We start from the raw sequence: 27,349 nt of genomic DNA, 5'->3' as shown, positions 1-27,349 counted from the left end.
GCTGTGGACGATTGGAGCACATGTTTGATTACCACTCGGCTGTATCTGTTTGTCGTTATGGTTCAATGACATTCAGAACTGCACTACTACTGTACTTTTCATTTGGTAAAGACATAGTCCAAGCTCACACAACTTGACAGTTTTGGTACCAACTTCCTAGCTCTAGTTATTACACATAACTGCACCTCGTGATATCAATGTAAAATAATTATTATTATCGTCATCGTCGTCATTATCATCAATTCATCAGCACATTGTGTGTCATACAGATGCGAAATCAGTATTTGGATCGAATGTCTAGAGTATTTCTGCTCGCATTTCAGATCAAATATTCATTCATAGGATAAATTTTGACAATTTTATTTTACGCGATTTCGATATTACGCATATACATGTAGTAAATTAATGATTTGCAACTCTGAAACTTCCTTCTGCTATCAACTCTACTACACTTAATTTTAGTGTTTGTTATGCCATAACTTTAATGTCTTCTATATGTATATTAAGTTACCGATGAAAATATAGCATTATCTCTTATGTATATTATTATTATTATTATTATTATTATTATTATTATTATTATTATTATTATTATTATTATTACGGGCTCTCAAGTATTGTCGGAAAAATTCACCATTAAAATGGGACACACTCACGGACAGGAGAACGCGAATTCGATTATGCGCACTGTTCAAAACTTACAGAGGTGAGCCTGCCTGGAGAGAAATAAAAAATAGGTTGCAGCCCCCAAATTACTCTTCAAGGAACAACCACTCTTATAAATTGAGGGAAAGAAGACAGAGGATGGATACTGGAAAGTTTTCTTTTCTCAATCGTACTATCAGGGACTGGAATGCTTTACCTGCAGACTTACTAAAGGCTTTACCAACAACCAAAAAGTATTTAAAAATAGGCTTAAGGACTTTACTAATAGACGATAATTATACACAGTATTTAAAGGATGTAATTGATATTTTGTTATTGAAGTGTTCTATCAGTGAAGAATTATGTTGTGTCAGTGAAGTGTGTTGAGTAGGTGAAACGTGTTCCTGTCAGTGAAGCTTTATAGTTTATAGTGGCAGTGCAAAGTATTTGAACAGTGAAATGTTTTTGAAGTGTTAGTGAAATCAGGATAGAATCAGTGAAATGTGTCGTAGTTCCAGTGCAGTGAGTGAGTTGACAGCGAAATGAGTGTAGTGTTGAAAGGTACTTGTGCAGATTTGATCATATCATACTCGTGGGTTTTAGTTCGAACATAGGTTTAAGGTACAAATTAGATTTACTTAAATGTTATTTTAACTGATCGTGCTTCATTTAATTTAGGATGTTCCCTGTTATTATTATTATTATTATTATTAATTATTGTTAGTATTAATTATTAGTATTATTATTAATTGTATTTTTATTAATTGTATTTATTATGTCTTTATTGAGTGTAATAAGTTACCACTGCCACCGGGTATATACCCATTGCAGTGTGAATAAATACATACATACATACATACATACATACATACATAACTATAACGCAACAATACGAATAAAGACATGTTATACGATTCACAGGCAACAGAATCTCGCAGTAAGAACACGAATTATATATAATATTATCCTTTTCATCTTGTTTCGTTCGCAAGAATAAGCGTCGAACTTCATTTAAAAACGTGAATCCTTCATAAGAAGAAACTTTTTTAGCCGAAAGCAATGCACTATTCCAGTGACGAAACGGCACGTCTATCTTTCAAGGGCAAACATCTTATTCCAGATCTGCATATCTCAGAACTGTGAACCGGAGCGATATAAAACAATTCAAGGCACACTTGCACCGCCTGATATCGTATAATGTAGTCGTTTTGTTCTATTTTAAGAACGTTATTTCCAGTAGCGATTTATAAAGTCACTTTATAGAGAGATAACTGCATTAATTTTAGAAGCGATTCTTTGTGTGGGAGGAAAGCGAACAGTCTGAGCCCCGACTTGTGTGCAGTAATGAAGAGAAAAAATTATGTACACAATTACGCACGGTCATGCCCCATGAATGAACACTGAAGTCAATGGCTGCCGAAGCTTGAAATCTTTTAAAGCTAAGTTAGAAAATTATCATAAGACGAGTTGCCAAACTAACTTACTGTTATGACAAGTGTTATATATTTCCACGTATTCTTTAGGCCTACATTTAGATATTATAGTGAGATTTACCGTATTAACTTATTTTAAATTTTTTGTTAATCTACATAATTTTTCCTTATATCATGTAAGTACTAGTGTTACTTATTATCAGAGACCGGAAGTTTAGGCATTATGAATCATTAAAATATGCAGGAAAAAAGGCATAAACAGCTAAAATAGGCAGGTAAAAACACATTATAAATAGCTAAAATACACAATGAAAGGTAATTACAAAAACCTTGCACTAGACCCACAACCTTGCACTTTCCACAAAGGGATTTCGGCAGCAAGAAAAGCTTTACGTAGGCCTAAGTCGAATGCAAATTGAGATTTTCGACTTGATGTTGCAATTACTGTTGGAAGCAAAGAAATCTTCTTCCCAATAGCCTTGGAAAGTGCATTTTTGTGTTTGGTTGTACTGATATGTTGTGATATGAAATATTTAGCTAGCTACAACAACGTCGCAATGAAAACTGAAAGAAAAATAACCGTTAAAAATAACGTTAGACCAGCACTCATTGTTGCCTTGTCAAATAAACACAAGCGATAATTAAAACGCTTACTGTTATACATTAAAAATCAGAAACAAAATTGGTACTAACAAATTACAAGAATGACTAATGATAGATTACCAAAACAAATTATAGATTATGCACCAACAGGATATAGAAATGTCGGAAGACCGAAAACAAGATGGACAGATGATTTAAACCAGGCCTGCAGAACTCGCAAGTAGGGGAACTATGACGTCAGCCTCACTCCACTTGTATTGGGGATGATCGACTTCGCCGCGAGAATGAATGTTGATGTAGCTGAGCGTAACTAGAACCCCGTGACCGCACAGGTAGAAAAGTTGGATGGGGTAAGAAAGAGGAGGAAAGCAGTCGCTCTCAGGAGCTACAGTTCTGCAGGTCTTATTTAAACCTGGAAGACGGAACAGGCCAATAGGCCTAATCCCTACAGCTGAAGAAGAACTGTTATACATTTTTGCACGGCAGCACTCATTGTTGCAAAGTGAATATGAACTGACTGAAAGACAATAATATACATTCAGTGAAGTCACTTTCATTGTAGCGGTTATAGAAATAAATTAAAATATACCTGTAGGCAACTTTTAATAATAGATTAATGAATAATAGATAAATAATAAAATAAAGACAAAAAAGCATCTATTTTGTAAATTAGGCACTTATATTTAAAAAGGCAGAAAAGGGGCAACATAAAACCGTGACGTTTCAATCACAAAGGTATAATTCGTACAGATTTACTTTCAAAATGAAGATAGATTTAACACATTTAAAGCCTTGGTTTTTCTGAACCGACGTATGCGACGTGCGAGATGCGAGGTCCACCTCGCTCAAATCTGGACTTCACGAGAGATAGTGAGTGGTTTCTATAACTGCGAGATGCGAGGTCTGCGTACCTCAGACCTTGCATTTATAGAAACCACTCACTACTGTACTCCAACCACGAGAAAATCTCTGGGAAATGAGACGAAGCGCGGTAATGCTGTGAATGAATGTTGATGTCATAAGATGTCATAAGGTCACACATGTGGGTACTCGTATCTCCATTGGCTAGCTCTCACAGCACAAATTATAACATTGATACACACATATTTATATTACCCTAGTTACAAAATTAGATCACGGTTAATCTCCTGGTCTTTTAATCCCTCCATACAGGAAATAACATATGCAGGAGAGCGCATGTTTTTTTGAACTGACGTTATAACGGTAATATTATCTATCTACTTCGTTCCAATAGATGACGCAATAGTAAGCACATTCCTTTTACGGTTGATCTCCTGGATGGAGAACAGTATCTCTTGCCTAGTCCGGATTTGTGTGAGGCGGGCCTCGCAACTCGCATGCGTCGGTCCAGAAAAACCAAAGCTTTAAAAGGCATTCTGCCAAAGTTCCAGTCTCTGCTTATTATCATAATTTTCTCACTTTTGTGTGTGTATCTAAAAATTGTGTTTATCATATGTTCTATACTTCGCTATAGTATAATTATAATTATTATCATCATCATCATCATCATCATCATCATCAATAACTTCAAGGTTTAGGCCGATGGCATGTTCCGCCTCCAGAATTTTATCCATCAAACTGGTCTCTCCAACGTCTCTTTGGTCTTCCCACTCGTCTTCTTCGTGTAGGTCTATAACACCATGTTCTGAAAGGTATCCTGTCGTTGGGCATTCTTGTTATATGGTCGTACCAATTATTTCTATATTTTTCAATTATAGTTATTACACTCTCGATATTCAGTTCTCGACGTATATCTTCGTTTCTCTTATGGTCCTGTAATCTAAATCCTGCTAGTGGCCTTAAGAGTCTCATCTCGGCGGCCTCAATTCTTCTCTGTTGGGCTCTAGTCAGAATCCACGTTTCTGAACCATATAACAATGTCGGAATTGCCAGTGTCTTGTAAAATTTGAGTACAGTTTTTCTGTCGACTTTATTTATGAGTGTACGTTTAATTGTACCAATGAGTCTTAAAAATTTATTTAACTTGTTTTCTACGTCTGTGGAGGATATGTAAGAGAGATCGCATCCAAGGTAAGTAAAAGAATTTACTTGTTCAATCATCTTATCCTCTATTACAATTTTAGTTCTTATTGTATTATTTCCGCAGAAGCCAAATACTTTAGTTTTCCTGTGTGATATTTTTAGATTGTAGTTATTAGCAACAATTCTCAACAGATGGACTGCTCTCTGTAGGTTGTCTTCAGAATCAGCCAACACCAACTGGTCGTCTGCGAAAAGTAAGTAATCTAAAATGATATTATCTATAAAATAATGTGTTTTTAAATTGTTCTGCCATTCTCTTACGGCTTCGTCCAGGTACAAATTAAAATGAGTAGGTGATAAGGGACACATTATTATTATTATTATTATTATTATTATTATTATTATTATTATTATTATTAGATCATATTTCTATAAATTGTCAATATCTCACGCATTTTAACTCACTATTTACATTTTATTGTGTAATGTAATTCGCACCATCATAATAAAGAAACTGATTTGTTACGAAACGCGTAAACGTATTCGTGACACTAATATTCTTTTGCTAACAAGTTTTTAAAGTTTAGAATATAAATATATGTACATTTATCACATTTATCGAACATATACTCTGTAAGTTACACCACCTCATAGGCTTTTGTATCTGGCTCTGAGAGAATACTGTATTATTTTATTGTGACGTTAAATTTTATGTGATGTATTTTTGTGAGACTGTACATTCGTATTTAAATATGCAATAAAAGTTTCAAGGCAAAATTATTTTAAGATTTAGCCGGGCATATCGGTGCTCATTATTAAGGCAAATTAATGTTGTTTTTAATTTCTTATCCAACAATAGAGGAACACTGCAACCAATAACCTTATTTACTATCTGTAGACTCAAAGGCCTTCCTTTATCGGCGTAAGAATTAAGCGACAGTGTCGCAAATAACCATTAAGATCTATATAGGCTATTATAACATTTCGTTCAACTTGAAAAACCAAAATAATGTAAGTACCAGTATAATATAAAGATGGATAAGTGGCAAGATTGCCAGATATATAAAAACCTTCTTCTTTTTTTGTCATATAGTCCTCAAAGTTTTGCCATTTCCGCCTTCACAACTGATGCATAATGTCCTCTATCCTTGGCTATCTGTTTACCACCTTCTGACCTCTTAATACCTATCAAGGTATAACTAATCCATATTTATTTTATTTATTTATTTTTATTGCTAGTAAGTTTGAAATGAATACAAATTAATAAATACAATGAAAGATAAACTAGCTCACTCCTGAATGAGGGGATTCCAATACAGACAAAAATAAAATTAAAATTGAGAGTGAATACAGTGTTTAATATGTTTAAACCGATACTATAAATCCAATACAAATTTTTTATTTTATTTTTTTTATTAATTTGGAGAGGATTCGTGGTTGAAATATTATTGGAATAAAATTTGTTTAATAATCTGGGACCTTGACTCATGCTATGATAAAAAGCTGCATTGATTTTACATTTTGGTTCAGACAAACGCAGAGAATTCATATTTTTAGTTCTATATTTATGTATATACCTTTCAAAGTTATTAAAATTTCTATGAAAATATTTTAATAAAATAAAATAATACATTTGTTTAATGTTGAAAATTTTGAAATGTTTAAACAACAATTCAGTTGGGTAATCTTTCTGCTTTTTTAAACAGATTTTTAATACTGTAAAATACTGTAGTAAAATTAACGGATAAAGGTTGGATTTATAAGTTCCACCCCAACCTATAATACCATACATAAATATAGATTGAAATAATGCTAAATAAATTATACGTAAACAGTTAAGTGAGAAAATATTTCTTAGAATAACAAAGTAACATAATGTTTTACGTAATTTATTACAAATATAATGAATATGATTATTCCATTTTAAATGATTATCAATAATTATACCTAAGTATTTATATAGTAAAGTAAATCCATGGCGCTACAGCCCTTTGCTGGGCCAAGACCGATCAGCTGGTTGCTGGCCTCACATCCACATGCCGAAGCAGAGGTGGACTATCATGCAACCAGAATGGAGGTATCGTGTGGTTAGCATGATGATCCCCCCAGCCATTATAGCTGGTTTGCGAAACTGAAATAATCCATATACATACTCGTAATTCAATTAAAACGAATTAATATTAACAATAATCGCTTTAAAATAATCACTGTTCATTTTATAACAGATATTTGAAGGCTCACATTTAAACTCTTGTGTTCCTCAGTTCTAGGTTATCCTCTAACAAGTTCTTAATCAACACGGCTTCTCAGCATCTTTATTAGCTTTCGCAGAACAAGTTATTTAAATAAAAGTAGTTTTAATTGAACTGTACACCGTGTTCCGCTCAGAGGGATCGAGAAATAAATGCTCACCACTTAAAACCAGATAAAGATATCGTTGAGATTTACATCTGACAAGACAGAGAAACTGTCCAAGTTTATGCAACAAAGTATGAAAACAACTGCATGCGAAACTTTCGTTTGTTTGTTGCTAAAACAAGCCTGGCGCCATTTTGTAGGAGAACACGCCATGTTCAACATGTGGACACCACAACAGAAAGTTCAATGTGTGATATGGGTAGTAGAAGAAAAATCTGTTACGCGAGTACAACGCCGTGTTCGTCGTACATGGATAGGTGGATCGGAAGACGAGGACCCATTGCCTGGCCAACCAGGTCACCCGATCTGACTCCCTTGGACTTTTTTTTTTCTGAGGCTTTGTGAAAGATGCTGTGTACCAAAGAGGAAGAGCTAATACTTTGGAGGAACTGAGGCAACACATCACAAATACAGCTGCGCTAGTGAGTCCACAAATGCTAGAGAACACTTGACGGGAGGTTGAATACCGTTTAGATGTCTGCAGGGCAACTCAAGGCGCACACATCGAGTTGCTTTGAGCATTCTCCGAAACTCAGACAGTTTTTACATCAAGTTATGTAAAAAGGCATGTTAATAAACCATTATTTACACTTGAAATTATCACTTATTTCTTTACCCCTCTAAGCGAGACACGGTGTATAAACAAATGTTTGTTATGACCGAGCATTTAAAATTTATTTCAGAAAATAATCTCTCTAAAACTTGCTAGTTCCGTAAATTTTGTAACTTTATTGCCTAGATTATTAAAAAGTACCACTAACATTTGGTTTTGTCATTATTCCTGAAAAATTACAAAGAATCTCTGACAATGCAGTACTTATCGCAGAGTTCACCTATTTTTCATTTCATACAAAAAGACTCCGCATGTTAACAAATACACGTGTCTGAAGCCCTTCCTATTGTCTACAGGACAAAGAATCTCATTATGCCGCCTAGATCGCAATGTTGATTAGTTTCCTTCTAAGTCTTTTTGGGAAAGTTTCTGTTTTAATAAACACATGTAGAAAATACAATATATGAAGCAGTTGAAAACTGATGAAAGCTGTGAAGATAGAATGTGAATTGTAGTGGAGTCGAGCACGGACCGAAGGTAATGAAGTGTGATAGCACAACAAGTAGGGTATGTAATTTATATATGGCTACGTCACCTCTCAAAATCCTAACTCGAACACAGAAATGGAAACGGTGGTCAGTCAATCAGTTTCTGTTATTATTTTCTCCTTGTAGGCCTAGCTACTGTATTAGAATACAGTTTCAGTGCTGTTCTGTGTTAAATTGCATGTTAATGTCCTGCTACATATGTATAGTAATAGTGTAGGCTATAGGCCCTAATGGCTGATCCAGTTGTAATTCAGAGCTCAAACATAATAAGGGGGGGAACCCTTTGGAAGCAATCCGTTACCTGATCTAGACGCTTCATAGCCCTAATGTAACTACATTATTGTAAAAAAAAATATATATATCGCATGCATTCGAAGTCTTCCCCCCCCCCCCAATGGCGGGTACTTGGCTGTTCGTCATTCACCCATAACAGTAGCGGTTCACAGTAAAAAAAAAGAGCTGAAGTGCTGTTCACATACTAAATGCATGAACAGTTTTACCAATATAATGAGTAGAACTACTATTCGTAAACTAAGTACAATTTTACTAGTTCTAGAACATATGCAAGAAAATTAATTTATTTCAGGACTCATCCAATTTCTTGCATACCAAGTCAATCCTCCTATCTTTTAGTGATGTAGCATTCTGAGTGAAATTTTCAATATTTTCAAACAGAAAAGTTTCTTTCATCGGAAGAATTTTTTTAAGTTATTTAATACAACTTCTCTATTTTCTTAGCACGTTTTAAAACAAAGAACAAGTGGAACTGTAAGTCGTCGAGAGTTTAAAACATATTTTTTATCCTCATATTTAAGTCTACAAAACGGAATTTCTAATATATTACAAACCGTGTCATTTCGCACTCATTCATCTATATTTTCTGTGTACTGGTACCCAAGTGTTTGTATAGTAGCACTATAGTAATTAAGCATATAATATACACTATGGTATAGGATTAATACACTATATACACTTATCACTAACATACTCTAAATACATTAACTTAAGTAATAAGTAGAGCTAGGATTTATATGTAGTATAAGTTTAGAATGACGCCGTCTAGTGTTGAGTCGATGTGATGCCGGTTAAGAAGGTTTTAAGCCTGGTTGAAAGATTCGAAATGCAAGAAAAGTCACAAGGACTAGACAATACAGCTTTTAAACCTCTGGTATTTTGTAAGTGGTGGTTAAGAGGATTAAAGACCCTTAGCGCTAAATAATGGAAATACTGAATGACAAGAATGGCAAGTATAAGGAGTGGGGGGCATGACTTGCATTTTTATAAACTATACCGACTAAAAATATTAGGTTTTAGTACATACGAATCCTAGCTCTAATAAGTTAACATAATAGTACACAGTATTAAACTACATGTGCACATTTACGCGCGCGTTAAACTTTCAAAATATAAGAGCTGGAACAAAACCGGCAAGCTCATGAGCTCATGAGAAGAAACAATACACGCCGCGGAAAACAACTTTTAAACTTTGCGAATGTATGTGGGGTGTATTCCTGATAAAATAACATGCAGCCAGCTAATTTACAGCTGTTTGGACACAAGGAATGAGAATACTATTCTCGAGTCAAGTAGTACATGCTGTAAAATTTCACAGCCCTTCAACAATAGCCTCCGGCCTTGGAGACCAGCTTCAACCCTTCTCTATTATTAGTACCGTTAGATCTGCAAACTGGTTACTCCATCTACAAGTCTGACAGTTCTTCGTAGCTGAAAGACTCAGAAACGCACTTCACTCATACAATCTTTCTTTAGTGCGTGACGTCATGTTACCATGGAAACCAAGTTCTGTATGAGAATGGGAGCCCAAAAGCGTATTCCGAATCTCATCGGTGAGCAATCCGATGGCATCACGGTGTTCCGAATTCCACCGATGACGTCATTGATGCTCCACCGGTGTCGCACCGGTGCCATCAACTTGCAGAGGTGGTGGCAGTCTCCATCAGCCGCCAACAGTGAATCTGATTGGTTCTTGTATAGGGCGGGAATTAGCAGACGAATAACATCGTGCACTGTTGTGTCATGGCGGTGTGTTCTGCTTTAGTTCTGCTGTATTGTTTGTAATGAGCACAACGTAAAAACAATAATATGTTAATGGATTATGAGCGAACATGTCAACGGACCCGTTATTACTACCGGTTCAAGAAATAAATTGTTTATGCTATCTTTTCTTTGAACGAGATGGGAGTACGAAAATTTCGCAAAATTTTGCTAGCGTAGCACAGACAACAACTTGTACAGTCGCCATGACAGCCATCGATCCTTCCAGCAGTTTTGTTCCTTATTTCGCTCCAACGTGACGTCACTGATGCCACCGGACCGGTGAGATTCGGAATACGCTGCAAATAATTTCACCTCTACAGTATTGTAAGTTCTATAGACACCGCTAGACGCTCGTACCAGTTGACATTATTCTATTCAGCGGACGGTTACAGGTACTACTTATACAACTAAACACTGTTCAAAACGACTGAAAAGAAAACTTTTATTTTATTTTAGAAATACGGTACCGGTAGTAACTAGAATTAATTATTAATAAGAGACAAAATTTTACACATAAATAGGTGAAGTGGCACTTCACCTACTTCACCTGAATAGCCGCCCCTGACCCATAAGGAGTGCAAGTGCGGGAAGTGAAGTTCTAGACCAATATACCGACACAGTCGTAACCCAGGGTGCACCAAAGGAGGTTGGTCAACGCTACACTCGCGATGATATGATAAATAATGGAGATTTGTTGGGATGCCACAGGGAACCGGGCTCCCGGAGAAAGCCCCTATGTTAACTTGGAGTTAACTTGGTGAGAGAGTGAGTGAGTGAGTGAATTTATGAAGGATGGAAAGAAGTGAATGAACGAATTAAAATTAATTAATTAATTAATTATTGACGGAATAAAGATATAAATCAATAAATAAAGGATTAAATTAATTAAAAAAAAAAACAAATAAATATTACCTTACTCTCTCCAGCAATATCCTTAACATTTGTGCCGTTTTCAAGGCGATGAATAATATTATTTTGTCAGAAATATTCATACTTGAAAGTGTTTGCGACGATGCCTTTCGGTATGCGGGGGCTTGGATTCTCGTCACAACAGACCACATTGTACTGTTTTCTGCTTTCTTAGACTCAAACGCATTCTACTATGACGGAGCAGTGTATCGCGCTTAGTAAAATATTTTTCATTGTTACCGATCACCGCAGGAATTTTAGATATAAAGGAAAATTTCCAGACAGGAAACGCTACCTTACATGGCATTGAGGATGAAAGCAGAATTCAAACGGCTTTAAATCCTAGCGAGTCGATAACTAAATACACTCTCCAAAGAAACAAGCCAAGCAGGTATAAGTACAAGTCATTAGCACGAGATAATAGTGACTTGTTCGTCGGGTACATCCTGAAACAATTAACAATACTAGCAGACACCGCACTAAGAGAGAGAGGCCTTGACTGAAAAGCCCTTTGTATAAAATGCCTTTCATTAAAGATTCTCAACAGGAAAGTAAGCTGCAAATCTTCTATGGTTTAAGTGGCAGTATTTCCTGTTGCTTTAATCCAGAAGACCGGGATTCAATTCCTGACGAGTGGTAGATACAGTTTTAAGTTTGTTTAGACCTATATACAAATTCTAATTTACCAGTGCTGACAGATTAGCAACATTAAAATCCACCCACGTAACAACCAAATCCCACACAATTCCTCACATGACTACAGAATACATTTTTGTGCACTATAATCATACTGAATATATAGATATGTTATTTAATGTACTATACTTACATAGCTTACTGCATTCAAACACTGGTTTAGTGTCCCGCGGTATTCATGCTTTTATTATCGCTACACTACTTTTAAAAGTAGACCTATCTTCCACTACATAAAAGTTGTTTATATAGTGTTTAAACTTGTGTATGTATTATACATATATTATTTATATATTTATTTATACTCAGTATTATTTATTTAAATATAATATATATTAATCCATGTTGAATCTTTTGTGCACTACTTTTAACACTTGAATATAAATAATTGATTAAATGGCGATCTTACTCGTGTTAATTGTGTAAGCATGTGCGGCTTACAGCTGTTTCGGTGTTTCTTCACACCATCCTCAGAGCCTACTAGATCTTGCGTCATCTCGAACTTCACTGCCTGTTGTGTGGGTGCGTTCGATTGTTGAAAAGTGTTGAAATGTGGTGTCAAATAGTGTGTGTGTTCTCTCAACTCTCACACTCTCTCAACTCTCTCAACTCAACACACTAGAACAATATGAAATAGACACACCAAAACACACCCTGATCAAATTCTCAACACACAGATCAATTTCAGAACACACACACTATTTGACACCACATTTCAACACTTTTCAACAATCGAACGCACCCACACAACAGGCAGCGAAGTTCGAGATGACCCGAGATCTAGTAGGCTCTAAGGATGGTGTGAAGAAACACCGAAACAGCTGTAAGCCGCACATGCTTACACAATTAACACGAGTAAGATCGCCATTTAATCAATTATTAATATATATTAAACTATTTAATCTTAGTTAACAGAAAATGCATTGTAACGGGGAGCAGAGTAGAGAGACGGGGAAAACCAGACAAGTGACTGAGATTATTGCTATTACCCTCTCAACGTGATCCATACCATCGGTAAAAATTTGTCTTCGAAATCTACACCATCCCCTTCAAGTTCACTGTCAGGCAACTGTCAGAATCCATTAGTGGTGTCCAGTATTTCATTGCCACTTACAATCAGAACTCTGAAAGCCCGGAGAAAGTCTATAAAAAAAAAAGGTCAAAAACTTCTAAAAGGATGACAAAATTCAACCTAGCCAGCCCCTACCGATTAAGCGCGGTTTAGATAATCCACCTACGGCTACTCTAGAGTCAACTCATTCAGTGTTCTGTCCAATGGCAGGTCTTTCACTGCAAACCCAGCTTCCTCCAATCTTTCCTATTTATCTGCCTTCCTCTTTGTCTCCTCATATGATCCATATATGAGTATATCTTAATGTCGCCTATATATCTGCCTCGAACTCTTCTCCCCTTCACCATTCCTTCCTTCAGAAGGCAGTTTCTTCTCAGCCAGTGAACGAACCAATTCCTTTTCCTCTTCCTGATGAATTTCAGCATCATTCTTTCTTCACCCACTCTTTCCAACACAGCTTCATTTTTTATTCTGTCTGTCCACTTCACACGTTCCATTCTTCCCCATATCCACATTTCAAATGCTTCTCTTCACTTTGTCGTAAGCAGTTTCTCTTGGGAAAGATAAATGCGGTAGCTTGCAATTGCTTTCCACACACCACTCTCTCTTTCGCATCTTAAAAGATCCCAGGGGGCCTCAGCGTGGATGTGAGGAGAGTGAATTTGACTAATTAGGCCCTCCGGACTTTACCGAAATTCACCGTAAGGGTTAAATATCAGTTCTATCAGAGTTTTTGATCCGACCAGAAACCGGGAAATCCCAATTAGCCTCTGCCCCCTAGAGTCAATTGTACCGGTTTTTTCACATACATATTTATATTTTAATTTACTAAAAATTTAGTGGGCCCAGCTGTGAAAATTTCACATAAACTCCACACAACCAATCAGTCCACACAGCAATACAAATTCCACACAGGTTGGCAACATTGCAATTTACTGCTGTTAATCCATATTCTCTTGTTGACACTGACATTGGCTCATGTTCAAAACATCTCATTCAATTTTTCTTCGTTAATTATAGTGCATTTGAGGGTATTATATTATTATTGTAAGTTATTATACGTGCCCACTTTGATTTTACAGAATATATCTGGCTTTAACAGGTTTCGTCATCCTGACTTAGAGATCACGATCTAAAAATTTATCTTCTGTTTCTTTTCTGCATGCTGCTGTTTTTTCATTCCCTCCTAATCGGGCGTAGTCACTTTTTTTTTTTTTTTTTTGGTATCCAGATGAGGAATTCTTTGTTTATTTGACTATTCTCTTTTCGCATTATTTCTCCACATCGTCGCATTGGTAGATCTTTATTTCATGAAAGAAAGGACAGTCGGCTTAAGCAAAACACATTAAGTCAATATTACTTCTGAGAAAAAGGCGTTTGAAATGAATCCTCAAAATACTGTATTATTTTTAGTAAGTTTTCTTTATGTGTATTTAATTTTCCAAGTTGTTTATACACATACATTATGTTTCTCAGAAGTAATATTTTTAACTTAATGCGTTTTGCTTATAAACCTATGACGAGGTGATAGTTGCGTCTGAGGAAAATGGAAGGAGAGAAGGGTGACAGTTGCGTCTGGGGATGACGGAAGGAAAGAAGGGTGATAGTTGCGTCTCGGGTTAAAGAAAGAGAAGGGTGATAGTTGCGTCTGGGGATAAAGAAAGAAAAGGATGATAGTTGCGTCTGGGGATAAAAAAAAAGAGAAGAGTGATAGTTGCGTCTGGGGATGAAGGTAGAAGAAAATTGTGAGAGTTGCGTCTGGGGACGAAAGAAGAAGATAAGTGTGATAGTTGCATCTGGGGATGAAGAAAGAAGAGAAGTGTGAGAGTTGCATCTGGGGATGAAGAAAGAAGAGAAGTGTGAGGGTTGCGTCTGGGGATGAAGGAAAAAGAGAAGGGTGATAGTGCGTCTGAGAGTTTCTGAGTTTTCATTTACTTTATTAATGATTAATTAAGTTTAAGTACAACAAAATTCACACTTAAATATTTCTGTAGCTGTGAAGTTACTGCGATATTAAGTTGCCTTTTTAAAAAAATATCAAAATTAATTTTAGGGAACAGTACGCCAAATTTCCGTCAATGCAGGAACGTAAAGTAACAGTATGCTGGATATTTTCAGCAATAGGGAACATATATCAGGATATTTTATTAGCGAACTTTAATTGGAAATAGATACTAGACAGATTCCATTAACCATTATTGAAGAAGGTCCTAATTTCAAAACACGGAATAGTGAATACTCACTGTCAGTTTAAAGGAAAATTAGGTAAGATATTTTAAGAGACGACATTCGATATAAGCTATAATTTTACACCCTTTTTATGATATTATATGTTTATGCCATGCAAGAATGATTTGTCAGAATCGAAAGCAATTCTGGGTGGAGTCGAAGCCGGATGTGGAGTTTGTAAAAACGTACCGACTTCGACCTCGATATAATGTCTTTTAACAAAATATATTGCTTTAGTACTTCCGCCATCATGTCAACTGCAGTTGTAAGCGTTACGGAGATTCAATGAGTCATAAGGTGTGAGGATAAGGCTTCCTATCTGTTCTCAAGAACAGATCCTTGTTATTATCCGGAATAACCATTGGACATATATTCAGGTTATAAACCTAAAAATAGCCCGATGATTGAAGTGATGGTGATTAAATATCTTGCGGTTAAAAGTTACATAAAAATTTAAAACTAGCCTGATGATCCCAGTGAAATGCCTTATGATTACATTTGTCTAAAAGTATATGGTAGATTTTTAGAAACTTAAAATTAAAAATTTAGCATTTAAAAAATTAGAATTAGCACTTCATAACATTTTTAATATTAGAATTTAGTATTTTGTAACGCTGTGGAATGGAACATTTTTTATGGAAAGTCTTTTGGTAGAAATTCAATGTCATCAATGTTTTAACAAGTGACTTAACTGCATTTTGCTGATAAAATTCTTTAAAATAATAAATAAGTAAAGGCACATATACCCTAGAATTACAATGAAATGGTGAACATTAATAAGCATTCCAAAAGGTAAGGACCCGCTAACATAGAGTCCGATATGCATTTAAAATCAAATCAGTATTCAAGACAAAAATCGTTTCATTTCCTTTAAATACACTCATTGAAAATTCAACACAGAACATATTTCAACATTACTCTCCTTTAACCTGTTTTGTCTGTCTGTGACAATTAAATTGAACTTATTAAAAACATTGCATTACATATGGATACATTCCGTCGTTTTAAACTTTTAGGGCCATATTCATAGACATTCTTAGCGCGGGCTTCCGGTGGATGATCAGCGAATTAATGTTTTTCGTATTCATAAACCAGTGTTAGCGATATGATATGATATGAATCCTGTACAAATAATCAGTCGATAGTCGTGACTAGTTTAGCACGCTCGTAGCGCGGGCTAGCGAAATGTCTATGAATAGCATCCTTAAATATTTTAAATTTAATTTTAAATATCGGTACACAGTTTGTTATTAATCACACAACACTTATGGAATTAATCCAAGTGTGGTCGCTTTTTACAAGATTATTTTAACTCATACAGTATTTTATGCTGTTGTGACTTAGAGCCACAGTTATGCTCTTGCATAATGGGCATGCATGTTTTTGTAATGCATATATTATTGTATAGCCATCACCTGTGTTCAATTTTGTTTGCTGAAGATGACTTTTTATATAACTCGAAAATATTCGTGAAATATAACTTAATGTGAGACCGATATCACATGTCGTCAGCACGTTATCAGAAATCTAACTGCTCGTTATGCTACCTAAGTCAGAATTTCCAAATCTATTCTTATTTGCCTCCTGTCTAGTAATCATATTTGCTTCCACATAATGCTTTCAAATTTGAATCAGATTTTAATGCAAGAAAGAAATATCAAAACTCTAAACGTACAAAAAGATCTCAGGGGTAAGTTTATTTTATTTTCCATGTCATGTAAAACAATTACTTCCTTGAATTTTTGATTGTTTAGGAATATAGGATAATATCTTCTAAAAATAAGAAGCATACTCTTTCATGTATAAACACTTGTAAGCTCTCACGTTCTATGTTTCAAATAAGATAAATATTAACAGATAGTATAATAATAAATAAGTGCTACAGTTAGCGGTGTATTTGTTTTAGCTTGAAACGATACTGTTCAATTATGTTTTCAGTACTACATAATATCGTATTGTAATTAAGAAAGCTTGGCAACAATAGAATTTTAGTATTTGTGTATATAAAACTACTATAATCATAGTACCGTGCGTCATTCTGATATACAAATCATTAGACGTCACGACAACCTGTAAGAGCCGCCACAGCGCACCGTGGCAGTGGACTGTTTCTGCAGCATAAATACAAACAACTTCTAGTTGCTGCGGCTGGCTCCGTCTGTCTTTCTTTACGTCAAGATTTTCAGCACTTTGTGAGCACGAGTTGCCCAGCCATGAGCATGCTGCTGGAATTCTGTTCCCGACCACGCTTCTCCCGACAGTACCTCACCACAGTCTAGTATATACAGTCGCGAAGCTCAATACGTAGTAAATATGCAAACATTAGTTAGTTGCTCACAACTAGGATCGCTAATATCGCCTCATTACAGGCAATGCAAAATAGAACCGTCACAGTCTATTGTTTCTAGCACCCTCTAAGCTCAAGCTTCGTGACTGTATATAGTAGACTGTGACCTCACCTTGCAGAGATATGGAGCAGAAACGCAGAAAGTACATATCAAATCATCTTGCATATCTTGTGCGATGCTCCCGTATTCCTTAATTTTCACGAGTACGGGCTAACTTCAGGAATTCCCGTGGTTGCTTGCTTCCTGCAAGGTTCATTATATAGCTCCCATAGAAAGATGGCTCACTGAAATATTTTCACGCTGTTCTGTTATGATGAAATGGAAATTTTGTAGCGTACTAGTAGAATATAAATGCTCTTGTGTGTAATAATAAATACTGACAATATTTTTTAATGTTTCAGATGGTGCATGGGGAGTTTGGAATACGTGTAAGCAGTGCGATCGTGTATGGTGAGTTGTGTTTTAAAATAAACCAGTTCTCGGATTGTTAGTCAGCTACCGTATATAGCTCATGATACAGCCATGAACGTATTCAGTGGAATTAGGGAACATATCAAGAAGCGTGGTAGGCAGAGGAGCAGGACCACTATCAGTATAATAGTTTTTTTTTTTTTAATTTCATGCTGTCTTCTTTATAACGCCAGTTTTCATTATTTTTATAATATCTGACAGAAACATAAAATAAACCACTATATATTCTAACCCAATCTGCGCTTTCAGACGTAGAACAATTTGTCTCGGAGTAGAGAGAAATAGCAGAAAATTTAAGGAAATATTATTTATTTATTTACCTATTTATTTATTTACTCACTCACTCACTCACCTACTTACCTATTTATCTATTTATTTATGTCTTTATTTATTTGTTTATATAATTATATTTATTTATTTATTTAAATACCGTTAAATATACGTACTTACAAATGGCTTTTAAGGAATCCAGAGGTTCATTGCCGCCCTCATATAAGCTCGCCATCGGTCCCTATCCTGTGCAAGATTAATCCAGTCTCTATCATCATATCCCACCTCCCTCAAATCCATTTTAATATTATCCTCCCATCTACATCTTGGCCTCCCCAAAGGTCTTTTTCCCTCCGGTCTCGCAACTAACACTCTATATGGATTTCTAGATTCGCCCATACGTGCTACATGCCCTACCCATCTCAAACGTCTGGATTTAATGTTCCTAATTATGTCAGGTGAAGAATACAATGCGTGCAGTTCTGTGTTGTGTAACTTCCTCCATTCTCCTGTAACTTCATCCCTCTTAGCCCCAAATAGTTTCCTAAGAACCTTATTCTCAGACACTCTTAATCTCTGTTCCTCTCTCAAAGTGAGAGTCCAAGTTTCACAACTATACAGAATAACCGGTAATATAACTGTTTTATAAATTCTAATTTTCAGATTTTTTGACAGCAGACTAGATGACAAAAGCTTCTCAACCGAATAATAACACGCATTTCTCATATTTATTCTGCGTTTAATTTCCTCCCGAGTGTCATTTATATTTGTTACTGTTGCTCCAAAATATTTGAATTTTTCCACCGCTTCGAAGGATAAATCTCCAATTTTTATATTTCCATTTCGTACAATATTCTGGTCACGAGACATGATCATATACTTTGTCTTTTCAGAATTTACTTCCAAACCTATCGCTTTACTTGCTTCAAGTAAAATTTCCGTGTTTTCCCTAATCGCGTGTGGATTTTCTCCTAACATATTCACGTCATCCGCATAGAGAAGAAGCTGATGTAACCCGTTCAGTTCTAAACCATCTCTGTTATCCTGAACTTTCCTAATTCCGTTTTTTAAATTTATCTCGGAGTAGGGAGAAATAACAGAAAATTTAAAGAAACATTATTTATTTATTTTATTTATTTCAATTCCGTTAATATAGGCGCATTTAAAATTTGTCTCAGAGTAGGGAGAAATAGCAGATATATATAGGCCTATTTATTTATTTATTTATTTATTTATTTATTTATTTACTTACTTAAATTCCGTTAAATATAGGCGTGTTTTAGCTGCGTCACGCTCCCTGAATATTTTTGAAGTGAAACTTTTTAGGCACGATACGAGTGGAATTCTGCATTGAGTATATTAATATGGTACAAGTGTGAAAGTTTGCACTACGAGTGTGTAATCAACTTCTTATTCCACTGAAAATGAATGTGATAAGACACTACTACGTTACGAGTGTAGATAAATAATAAGGTTATAGTCACTAATTGCCGTAGCGACTAGTGAGTTTTGTTCATTTTTACTACTCGTTGTTCCTAGCAACGATATCATATTTTAAATTTATATATCTTCTCACCATTTGTGAGCTGCCACAAGGTACTTAACCATAGAAATTTTTACAAGTTCATGAAAAACCATTAATTTTGTTTCAACAATGAAATTCTTACAAGTACATAGCTGCAAATATTTTTTTTTAGATTAGTGGAAATATACGTAACTTTAATATAATTATTATTTTAAGTATCAACATAGCAACTGGCCATTTCTTGTGTGGCTGTTTGCTAAAATTAGATGTAATGTCACCGGTACCCAAGTTCTGACAGTCTGTCATGCCATGAGATTTACTTGAAGCAGTTCCCGTGTATGACTGCTACAAAGAACTGTCACAAACATTCATTAACATTACGCTTATGAGAACTCCTACAAGTTAAAGTTAGATGCTAACTTAACTGCTGAATGAACAGTGTGGACGACTGTGTTCAACTGCATGACGTTATAATATCTTCATAATGTGGATAATTTTTTGTCTAGTTAAAGTGATGCACTGCAGATATGCTGGGCGTAATTAGTTTCACAGGCAGTAAGGAGATGTAGAGGTGCTTACCGGGCGAGACATGCAACTTCCGTATTCGCTGAAACATACAGAAGCTATTTTGTGCACCTCTGATAGATTGAGTTGCATACCAATTCTGCTGTCGGCTATGTCGGTCCCAACATACGCTACAGTACGCATTCTTCTCCAGTCATCATATCCGTATATTATACTCTATATAAGAGTCGTCATGACCCTGTCAGATGATGAGATCCTGTGGGGGTTTCGGTACCTCTTTATATAACTGAGTCAACTGAACATCACTGCCATCTACCAATCTCTGGACAACCGCGAGGAAGATCCATTGTAACGGATGGTGGTTTCGACGTTACGCAGCACAGGAGATGCCCTATTTTTCACGACCTTACCGAGGATCGAACTCCGGGTGCCTGGATGGAAGACCAGCGCACATTTTAACCACAGACGGGACCATCATAACACGTAATGGCACCGTATTGTTTCCACCCGACAGGAAAGCTACAAAGAAGCGTGAATTCCATTCAAGAAATGCAGTAGGTAGAGAAATCTGCTATCCACACCCTCAGTTCACTTGTTTTATGTTCATTACGTTGATAGAATTTGTGGTGGAAAAAGCTGGCATATTAGTGGCCTTTTTCGGAGTACTCCTGTTTCTCTCTATCATTTCTCTAACAATCTACATCCCCCATTTCATCATCTATTATCTACTATATTAAAAATAAGCTGAGGTGCTCTTGGTGATAATACAGGTTTGCAATGTTGGTATAGGAAGGGCTTGGGGCACCGGGCCCCTGGGGCTTGTTAGGCTAGTCGTATGCGAACAAGAGCTGGCTGTATCAGTGATGAGGCAGGATGGTCCACCTGTCATCTAACGATGACAGGAAGGTATTAGAGCTTATCAGGCCACACGTCCGCGAAGTGGGACCTGGCTGAGGCAGAATGGCCCACCTGTGAGCATCGGATTCACGAATGCCACCTGGGCCACCTGTTTGACCTGGAGAATTGCATATATAAGCGGAAAAAGGGCCTACCATTTTTCACAGAGGAAGACCCCGAAGGCTTCCACCGCAGCCTGAAGCTTATTGTGCTTACCATTCCTGTTCAGAGTGATATTTGCCCTAGATAATTCGCGTTGTTGTGCAGTCAGCGCAGTGAATATTTGGAGAATTTAAACAACCCATAGTCTATTCCTTTCCCCTAGGGTCCAACCACACGGGAAGGTAAAGAGCATATGACCTTGTCTGACAGTCATACATGCTAATCTTAGCATGTAGGCTTTCACTGCGTTTGTGTGATGAAGATTTTCGGGGCTGAGATGTCATGGTCTACTGGTGTTGTTTCCACCAGACGTTTCGTCTGCTACTGCGGCAGACATCGTCAGTGGTGAGGTATGGTTGGGAGAAGTGTTCTCCTTGGTGTAGGCAAGCACAACATTACACGTTACAATCCCAGCATACAGTCGTGCTACAGCTTGTCCAAGTCAAGTCTGCGAGTGGGGATATCGGGATGGAATGTAGAGGCAAAACACAGTTGCCACATAGGTCACTTGACGCTCAGATTTCAACGTGTGCATATCGTTTAACATACACTACGGAGAGCACGCATTTTTTGTCCTTGTCTTCAGATAAAGGCAACAGTTACGCTGCCCCCCCCCCTCATGCAACTTTCTCTCCTACGCCCATGCATGCCAATCAGAACGCCAAACCTCACTGTCAAGAAGAAGTAGAAGTACAGTCTATTTCAAAGCGTCTTAAATTGTTACCATTCTATGAACTGAAGCGCAGTAGGAAAACTTTGCTGTCATATGAGACTGTACTGGTCTCCTCTCGTTACCGCCTCCTTTCACTACAGAACTGCCTCCAACTTCCCCTCTCGGCTCGCAGACTTAACTTGGTCGAGCTGTATATCCAAATCATGTGCAACAAGTGCAGGCTCTTCAACAACATGTAGACTATGCAAATAGATCAATATCACAGTCTAGTATATGCAGCCACGAAGCTTGAGGTGATTTTTTGCGTTTCTCGCGATACAATGCTCCAAGCGATTAGCAACTGGGAGTACTAGGAACAATAGACTGTTCGATAGTAGCGATCCTAGTGGCTAGCAACTGTCATTGGATGCATATTCCTTACGTATTGAGCTTCGTGACTGTATATACTAGACTGTGTTAATATGCTGTCAATGCTCAATGGCTTATTCAACAAGTGGAACATAATCCAAATATACTGTCTGTGGTAATGATAACGGATGAAGCAACATTTACACTGAATGGGATAATTAACTGCCATAATAAGCACATCTAGGAATATTAAAACCCTCACACCAAGATATTAATGCACCATCAACATCAATTTCCTATTAATGTTCCGATAGTAATTATTGGAGATATTATGGTTGATCCCTTCGAGCTGTCAGCACAGTTAACAGGCTCCGCGTACCTGCATTCTCTTCAGAATTAATAACCAACATTGCTGGAGGACGTCCCGCTAGAAACCAGGATTATTCTCTGGCTTACTATAGCTGCGCAATGAGAGAAAATTTGGATCTGGCATTTCCAGGACGATGGATTGGGAAGAATGAACCTGTTACGTGGCCGGCAAGGTTACCCGGTATCACACCTTGTGATTTTTGGTTTTGTGGGGACCTAAAAGGAATGGTGTATGCTGAAAGGAATTCTACGTGAAACAATCAATTAATTTTGGATACATGTGCTGAGAGTTGGAACTTTCCACCCTTCTTCCGAAATGCAAGAAATTCATGGCAAGGACTGGCACGCTCTTGCTGCGATTGTAATGGTGTACAATTTGAATGCTTACTATGCATTTCTTTTATTGGTGTGTTTTTCTCTGTCATACTTCTGTACAAAGTCGTACAGACTTTTAAATCATGTGAGAATTTGGATAGTTTTTAAATGTAGAATCAAAGAATCAATGCACATGACATTAGTACACAGCATATGTGTATATTTATTATGGAGGTGGACGCAGTTTCAGTACTAGTTTCCATGAAAGACCAATAACAATTCATTTGTGAGAATTGTTTTTTTATTTTTGAACAGGGAAAGTTAATTCACAACACCTGTCAACAGTGAGCCCAATAGCTCTTTAAAAACGTCAGACGCATATATTAATGTAATATTTCCGAATCCTTAAAAGTGGTAAAAACATGTTTTCATGTAAAGCTTTCTGACAAGTGTTCAATGATCAATTTGTCAGCAGCGTTATAAAATTCGACCTTGACGGGGAAACGTTCTCAACAAGTCTACCAAAACTTATTAATTGTTCATTGTATGACATTGGTTATCAACTTGTGGACCGTAATCCTTCACTTGTTTTAAATAAAGAAATACAATATATTTATTTAAATTACAGTAGAACCTCTATTATCCGTGCTAATGAAGGGAATGCACTGAACGGTTAATCGAAAAAATCGGATAATCCGTACCATGGAAGATTTTGTAATTTCCTCGGTGGTCTTGTATTTAACTCGCTATGTAGTGGATCAGAAGTTCGCTAATTTAGGTCTGGTTGTCAACGACAGGTTTTTAAGGGGCAAGGAAACACTTTGTAATGACTATCTCAGGAAAGATAAGAATAAAGGAGGTCTCATGTTGTAGATTTATGTACCTTTTTTACACTTCATCCTTGTTTTTTTATTAAATCGCACAGTTGTAACTCCTATCTCGTATTCTGATGCAAGATGGGCCACAATTTCCGTTTCTCAAACCATTCAATTATTTCCATTTTTTCGATACTTAGCACAACACGATTTCTGTTAACACCCTTGGAAGACATTTTATATACAAGTTATATTATAGAATGGCAATTCGAACAGTGAACAATGTGTAACGATAAAGCCTTGTAATAACACTCTCTATAAAAAATATATATATGTAGAACCTACTAATATTATGTAGGCCTAAAAACAGTACTTCATATAAGTTATTTATTTCTGAAGCAAAAAAAAAAAATGAACGAAAAATAGAAAGTCGGATAATCCGCCAATCGGTTAATAGGGTGACGGATAATCGGGATTCTACAGTATATTTTTGCTAAATAAAAGTTTTGCATTGCTGTCCATGAACCTACAGTTCGAGGACCATTAGTGATGCGCGAAAGAGCTCAATAAATGTTCTGTGAGGAACAGTCAAATTAAATCGGGTCACCATGCGTATATATCACGGCGGGCAAGTTGGCACCACTGGAATTTGATTTCTGAACTGACATCTGGTGGCGACTCGCGAAAGCACAGTTACAACCTCTGCTTTCACACTAATCGTTCGTTTATTGTGCTGGAAGTGAGATTAGAGATATGTGTGTTCGTCCAACATCACTAACGGAGGCAGGTAAAGAAGAACAGCGAGGTGTAGTGCGATTTTTGACTGCTGAAGGAGTAGGAGGACGAGAAATCCATCGTCGCATGTCGCATGTGTTTACGGCGAACGCAGCATGTTATGTTCGCGTGTACTGGAATGGCACAAGAGATTCCGAGAGGGACGCGTGTCACTGCAAGACGATGCTCGCCCAGGTCAGGCTCTTCGTGCCATCACTCCTGTTATTATTGCTGAGGTTGATGGCCTTATACAGGGAAATCGACGGATCACTATGGAAGAACTTCGTCGTTTGGTGGGAATAAGTCACGGTTCCGTACACGTCATTGCGACGAAGCACCTACATTACCCAAATATCTGCGCGCAGTGGGTTCCACATCAGTTCACGGGGGAACAAAAAACAAACAGAATGACTGCTTCACTGGGGCACTTGCAATGATACCATGAGGAAGAATATGCATTTCTGCTCCGTATCGTCACTGGGGACGAATCGTGGTGTCACCATTTTGAACCGGGGAGCAAACGGCAGAGACAACAATGGAAACACATAGATTCTCCACCACCAAAAAAGTCCAAAGCAATACACAGAAGTTCCGGTAAAGTCATGTTGACATTCTTCTTAGATTCTAGCGGTCCTCTGCTTTTGAATTTCTCGAGCATGGGTCCACAATCAACGCACAGTGTTATGAAGAAACTTTACAGAAACTGAGACGCGGCATTAAAGTCAAAGCGCCCTGGAATGCTATCGAACGGCGTTATCCTTCTTAATGATAATTCCCGCCCACATACTGCCAACTCCGTGAGGAATACGATTCTGATATTTGTTGGGAAACGCTTCAACATCCCCCTACAGCACATATCTCTCCCTATGCGATTTTCACATTTTTGGAGTGTTGAAGAAAGACTTCGTGGACTTCGTTTTGCATCGGACGAAGACGTGTGTGACTGAGTAAAGAACTGGTTTGGTAGACAGCCCACAAGCTTTTTCAAGAATGGGATTGATCGTCCTGTCTCGCAGTGGGATAAATGTATAAACAATTTTGGAGTTTGAGATAATAGTCTAAATGTTCTATTACACTTTTTGGCATCTGACCCGTTTTCATTTGACTGCCCCTCATACTTGCGGTTTTCGTTCGCTAGCCACGTGCTGACAATGCTTCTTCACTCTCATTGTAAGTAGCAGGTATCCTTTGGCAAGTTGGCTACTGCTGGTGCATATTAGTGAAGTAAACACAAAGTTACGTGAAGTTGCAAACTCGAAAACTCTGTCTACCACAATAAAGTCAATCTTCACTCCGAGTTCAAAGTTACGGATTGGTTGTTGACAAACATGAGAGTGCATTGTCTCAGCTTCTTACATTGGGGTCAGACCAAGCCCAAAGTGACTAACCTGTTGCTCACTTCTCCCCTCCCTCTCTGTGCAATCGTGTAAAGATCTATAATGTAATACAAAGCGATGTTGAAGATGGAGCAGTAGTTGTATCGGTAAATGTAGAAAGGACGTGCTAAGTAGTTGTCAGACACTTTCTTTTACCGCACGAACTGTATGCCCTTAATTAACGTATAAGAGATATCATATAGCTTCAATGATATATTTAATTTTAAATTCTATAACTTATCATGTTACAAGTATTGACTTGTTAATACATAGGCTAACGTTCATAAAATGAACATATGAATGTTTGCGCCTATTGCCGCATCATCAGATATGATTTCTATACTACGATATCTAACTAGGTTACGTAATAGAATTGTTATAATCATCAAATTGTATAATAAGTAAGTGAGTCACGAGTTTTATGTATATTACATAGGTAGTATATGTAAAATATATGTTGAATATCTAATTGAATTGTAATTCAGGAATTTATACTGTTTAAAATGTGTTTATACATAAAGCTCGTGTTACCAAGTATGTTATATGCATGAATTAATATAATTCTAAGTTAAGATATTGTAAAGTTTGGTACACCAATAGTCGATATTTTTACATATATTACGTAATATACATAAAACTCGTGACACTCATTTACTTGTTCTACAATTTGATGATTATGACAATTCTATCATGTAACCTAGTTAGATATCGTATTGTTCAAATCATATCTGATGATGCCGCAATAGGCGAAAACGTTTATATGTTCATTTTATAAACGTTATAATATAGTAATAAGTCAATACTTGTAACATGATAAATCGTAAGATTGAAAATTAAAGATATTGTTGAAAGTATATTAATATCTAACTAATCTGACAAACAGCATGAAGTCCACACTTGTGGAGTAACGGCTAACGCGTCTGGGAGCGAAACCAGGTGGCCGTTCGGGGGAAAGTTATACCTGGTTGAGGTTTTTTTCCGGGGTTTTCCCTCAATCCAATATGAGGAAATGCTGGGTAACTTTCGGTGCTCATCTCATTCAGACTCTAAGGCCCGATTGTATAAACCATTTAATCTTAGATCAGAGGTTAAATTGATCCTTGTTTCAGCTGAACTTGGAATTTTGTGTTGTATAAAGTATAATCTGAGATTAATTTGTCTCAAACTAAAGTCAACTTTGACTGAAGAAATTTCTCCGATTAAGTTAGATGATCCAAGTTCAGTTATTTCTTTTCTGTTTGAAATATACGAGTGACAGATTGTGCAAATAAAATATCCATTATTATTAATAGTCTTTTAATAGGTATGTTAGGTAC

General features: G+C 36.7%; 1 protein-coding gene across 1 annotated transcript in view; it reads left to right on the top strand.

Annotated features, from left to right (window-relative positions):
- Positions 1–27,349, top strand: part of LOC138703155 (insulin-like peptide receptor) — a 722,445-nt gene that overhangs the window by 348,261 nt on the left and 346,835 nt on the right. The window contains exon 4 of the mRNA XM_069830809.1: positions 17,915–17,963. The gene's annotated coding sequence lies outside the window, so the exon portion shown is untranslated. The remainder of the gene's footprint in view (positions 1–17,914; positions 17,964–27,349) is intronic.

Source organism: Periplaneta americana, chromosome 7 (assembly GCF_040183065.1).
Source record: "Periplaneta americana isolate PAMFEO1 chromosome 7, P.americana_PAMFEO1_priV1, whole genome shotgun sequence".
Taxonomy (NCBI): domain Eukaryota; kingdom Metazoa; phylum Arthropoda; class Insecta; order Blattodea; family Blattidae; genus Periplaneta; species Periplaneta americana.
The sequence above is the reverse complement of the archived record's forward strand: the minus strand, read 5'-3'. Positions and strand labels throughout refer to the sequence as shown.